We start from the raw sequence: 5,367 nt of genomic DNA on the forward strand, positions 1-5,367 counted from the left end.
GGCACAAATCCCCTGGCTCAGGGGGTCACCAAGATGTGCGAGGAGAGCGGAGAGCAGCGGAGCCAGGCCAAAGGAGGGGAAGCTGAAGGCGAGCAGGCCAGGTTGGGGGTTGTGTGCTGAAGGAAGCATCCGAAGCAAGAGGAGGCACAGTGGCAAGAGAGGCTGCAGTTAGTGGGTATGAAGTCCCTGGAAAAGGGAACAGGGGAAAGCAGGAGCTGAGGAGGAGAGAGAGAGAGAGAAAGAAAGAAAGAAAGAGAGAGAAAGAGAGGGAGGGAGGGAGGAGGGAGGGAGGGAATCCAGCAGAAGTGAGAATGAGGCAGGTGGGGGAGGGGCAAGGAGGAAATCCCTGGAAGGCAGTTGGAAACAGGCTGCAGGGAGAAAAGAACTGGAGGGCGGGGACGGGGAGTAGAACAGGGACCACAGAGTTACACACAGCTAGATGGGCCATCGCCTTCTCTGGAACAGGCTTCCTTGACCTCACCTGGGGTCCCCCACGTGTGTGCAGGTTGCACCCTGCCCAGGGTTTCCATCCAGCTGACCTCTCCATGACCCCACATTGGGGACGCTGGTGTAGAGATGTCCCCTCCCTGTTTTGAATTGGGAAGTTTGTCTGAGATATTTATTTATCTCAGTTCTAGGCTGCCAAATGATTCTGACTAGCTTCAGGAAATGAAAACGGGGGGGGGGGAAACCCTATGTAATATATTAAACACACACACACACACACACACACACACACACACACTTGCCCCAAGGGAAGAATGAAAAAAAAAAAAACTTTCATGTTACCAGTTTAGCCCAAGGCCTGGGGGAAGAACCATGTTTCTTGGGCTTGCTTGATGGAGGTTAAGGTGGGTTATTTTTAAAATGGGCATTTGAGACAAAATGATAACTGGCCATAGAAATTACCAACTTTCTCTAAGCTAAAATGCATAACCAGAGCAAAATGCATCTTTTCTAGTGCAGGGTTTACTACATGTAAAATCAAAATGGCTTTGTTTGTTTAAAAAAGATTAGCTTTGCTAAGACAAATTCTGGGGTGAATGCAGTCCATGAACTCAGTTTGCAGGGAAAAAAGGAGTTGCAGCTTTGAAAATGCTTCCAAGGAGAACTACAGTGTAGTTTACTCAGAATAGTCCTGTACAGCTAGAGATTCAGACTGAGATTGAGAAAGGGATTTACAACCACCCCTGCAATATAATATGATTATTATAGTCCTGACTACACATTTGGGAGAGGGGAGGGCTTAGGAGTGAAGGTGAAGCAGCATACAACAACCTTGGGGTGTTGACTAGCACTATTGTTTAGAAAATATATTGCAGGAATCCCTTATTGTAGGTTATTTTTAATGTGTGTATTAGGCATATACAGTATCTTGTTTTTCCCCCATACACTCTCCTCCAAATTTTCCCCCGAACAACAAGCCTGTGAGATAGATTGGCTTGAGAGCAACTGTCCAGAAGTCCCTCAGTGAGCTTTTATGATTGAGGGTAGTCTTGACCCTGAGCCAGTCCTAGTCCAACACCATTACACCACACTGACTAAGGGGTTGCATGAAAAGAAAGAGTCCTGGAAAGGTAAGCTAATTTTAATATTGCGTGCCAAAGCTAAAACTGAAGTCGCCATGACCAAAATCTCCCATTGAAATCACCCTTCAGATTACAAAAGCAGTAAATCTAATACCTGTCAAACCTCTCCTGGCCCAGATCTAGTATCTGCTGCAAACTGGAACATGTGCTCCATTGATTTGCATTTAGATGGATTGTAAATTTAAAACTTCAAAAACTTTTTAAAAAATCCTGTGAAGTAAGATATGAGTTGGAAATAGCAGAGGCTGCTATCTTTGCTATTTTGCTGGGGCAAGGTGGAGGTATATACTATTGTGGAGTCACAAATATATTACTGTAAAATCTTGGATTTCTCCATAGGATTCCATGGGCAATTCTCACTTTAGCATAAAGTGGAGAGGAAAAAAACCTGTTCAAATAGAAATTCAAGGAGTGGTATTTTCTGATCCCTTCAGAACTCTGTGTTTGAAACTAGGATAGAAAGAAAAAGCAGATTATGGGGCCAAATTACTGAGAAAAAACGATTCATGACGGGTAACATAAAATTTGGAGATAACATCACCCACACTTACATATTTCTTCTCCTCTCTATCCCTCCAAAAGAAATTAAATAATAATTCTTAGGTTTTCTCTTTTGGTTTTTAATTTTTTTTTTCTTAAATGCTTACAAACCTTATATTCCTGTCCAAGACAATCCAACTTTTTAGTGAAAAGAATAAATGTTTAGAGTATAATCACATATTCAGAAGTAAGTCCTGCTAAATTCAGTGGGTTTTACTTCCAAGCAACTGTGTTTAGGCTTGTAATTTAAAAAAGAAAAAAGCACTACTGTTGATAAGGACTGCGCTGTTGCTGTTTTTCAGGTATCTATAGCCCCAGTCCTGTTCAATCTGTTCTTCACTTGCATGTTGTCATGTGCTGTCCAGGGTCTGAAGGAGAGAGTGTACATCAGGTACGAATTGGACGGCTCTCTCTTTGACCTTCACTGCTTGAACACAAAGTGCCTCCTTATAGTCATCCAAGAAACCCTCTTTGCTGATGACTATGCACTCTTGGTGCACAAAGACAGTGATCTACAGTTGATGCTGAACAAATTCTCAGATGCTGCTGTGCTCTATGGCCTGACTATCAGCCTGAATAAGACTGAAGTACTTATAGTACTTATAGCCTGTGCCAAATACCGACCCCATAGAACAAAAAATCACTGTTGATGACACCCAGCTGACAAATGTAAACAGCTTCAAATACTTGGGAAGCATCATCTCAAGTGATAGGTGTCTGAACAAAGAAATTGACTCTAGGATCAGCAAGGCCAGCCAGGCACTGGGGCAGCTGCATACTAGAGTGCTCAATCAACACAACATCCGTATCTCCACAAAGCTGAAAGTCTACAGAGCTGTGGTTATCCCTTCTCTCCTATATGGGTGTGAGTCTTGGACTCTGTACTGAAGGCACATCAAACAACTGGAGAAATTTCTGATACGCATTCTCTGCTCCACCCTTGGCATTTGTTGGCAAGACCATGTCTCCAATCTGGAGTTCTTGGATCACCCGGAGTCCACCAGCATGGAGTCCCTGATTATCAGAGCCCAGATGCGGTGGGTGGGACATGTTATCAGAATAGATGATCACTGTATGCCTTGCCAGTTTCTCTATGGTGAACCAGAGGCTGGAAAGAGACCTTGAGGTCAACCACACAAGCGCTACAAAGATGCTGTGAAAGTAACCCTGTGCCACTGTAACATCCAGCCAAGGGAACTAGAAGCTGCAGCTGCTGCCAGAACCTACTGGCGAGCCCTGGGCTATGAAACCTCCACCAGCTTTAAAGACAGGCACCACCCAAAACTGATGGAAATCCTTGAGCGGCATCACAGAATAACACCCAAGGTTACTACAACAATGGACTTCCAGCACCCCCATTGTGCTAGACTCTGCACTTCCAGACTGGAACTGCACAGCCACCTCCATGTCGACAGATGAACTGCGCAACAGCGTGTCTTTTTCAAACCTGTAATCCTTGACTTACGACCACATTTGGGACCAGTATTTCCATCGCTAAGTGATGAAGTTGTAAAGTGAGACGTCACGTGACCACATCACTTAGCAACCGCAATCCCAGCACTCCCTGTTGCTATAATTAACCAAGAATCGCAGGTCATTAAGTGAGTACCCACCCCAATCCAAGCCACTCCAGGCTTGGTCCCACCCGACCCCAAGCCTCAGTAAGGTAAGGGACTGTCTCCAACTCCCCCCACCCACCTATCTCCCCCCATCTCTGCCCTTTTGGCTGTCCTGTACCCTGCCTTGTGGGGTGGCAAGCAGCCCCAGAACTGTGCGGCTATGGGGCTGCTTGCCATGCCCCAGGAAGCCACAGACACCCCAGCCCACTCCCAACCGCAGTTGCCCTTGCTACCCTGCACTCCAAGGCCCCTGCCACCCTGCATTCTGCACCCCAGCTAATCTTTGTAATCTTCTTGCTCCCACTGCTGACAAGACGTGCCCAGCCTGGCTGCCGGGGCTGGGCTTTGCACTCTGAAAAAAAAAAGCCCAAAGCAATCCCTGAGCATGGCTCACCAAAAAGCTTCTTTGCAAAAAGCTCCTGGGTGGGGCTGGGCTTTGCGTTCCAAAAAAAAAAAAAAGCCCAAAGCAGTCCCTGAGCCACGGCGTGCCACAAAGCCCCTTTTGCCTTTGCTGCTTTTGGGTTTGTTTTTTTTTAATGTGAAGCCCAGCCCCGCACAGGAGCTTTTTGCAAAGGGGATTTTTGGCATGCCGTAGCTCTGGGGCTGCTTTGGGCTTTTTTTTTTTTTTCCACAGCTCAAAGCCTAGCTCCAGCCCGGCCCAGCAGTGGGAGCAAGAAGATGGCAAAGGTCAGCTGGATGGCAGAGCACAGGGTGGCAGAGAGCCAAAAGGGCATAGATGGGGGAGATAGGTGGGTGGGGAGAGTTAAGCATCCCTGTGGTCATAAGTACAGGCAGGCTGCCAAGCTCGCTAATTTTGATCATGTGACCATGGAGGCGCTGCAACAGCCGTAACGGCATGGGTGATAAGTCCCTTTGTTCAGTGCCATTGTAATTTCAAACAGTCACTGAACAAATGGTCGTAAGTTGAGGACTACCTGTATAGACAACAAAAGATTAGGAGTGATGAATGTTGTGCCCCAACAGTTCTAGAGGACAACTACATTGGGAAGGGTGTCTAAACACAGGCAATATAAGTACCTGCTTCCCCAGACTTTTTTTTTTTTTTTAATGAAAGGAAGCAAATTAAATTGGGAACAGCTAGTATGCTGCAAAACAAAGCATCGGTTCCCAACTAATCTCGTTTCCTATAAGGTATCTGAGCCCTACAAAGGTCTCATAACATCTATAGAAAATACACATGGTGGATCACTGCAGCCAATGTTTGCTTGGTAGTGTGCCCACCTGTCTAGAGATAAGACAAAAGTAACCTCGAATGATACAGAAATACTAGAGGGATGTTGGTGAACAATCTTTCCAGTTACATTTTGGTCAATGGATGACTTGGGACTGGCTAATGGCAACCATTTTGCACTGATTACTGTATTAGGAGAGCTTCTTTCTTAAAGGCATTCTCCGAGGATTTCATTGGAAATGAAGCTGGATCTCTAGGTCTGGTATCTGTAAGACAAGAGACTGAACTAAAGTTAGCATATGCTTTGCATGGCCATCCCAAGGCTAATCCCCGATATTCTAACCTGAGTCTTAACCTCTGGAGAGTTCCATTCCTTTTTAGTGAATATAGATAAGAGGCAATCCAACCATTAGGTCTGATTTGCTAT

The sequence above is a fragment of the Python bivittatus genome, unplaced genomic scaffold, assembly GCF_059951505.1.
Source record: "Python bivittatus isolate LINGU-HERP-01145 unplaced genomic scaffold, Pbiv_v1 ctg000080_np1212, whole genome shotgun sequence".
In the NCBI taxonomy this organism is placed as follows: Eukaryota; Metazoa; Chordata; class Lepidosauria; order Squamata; family Pythonidae; genus Python; species Python bivittatus.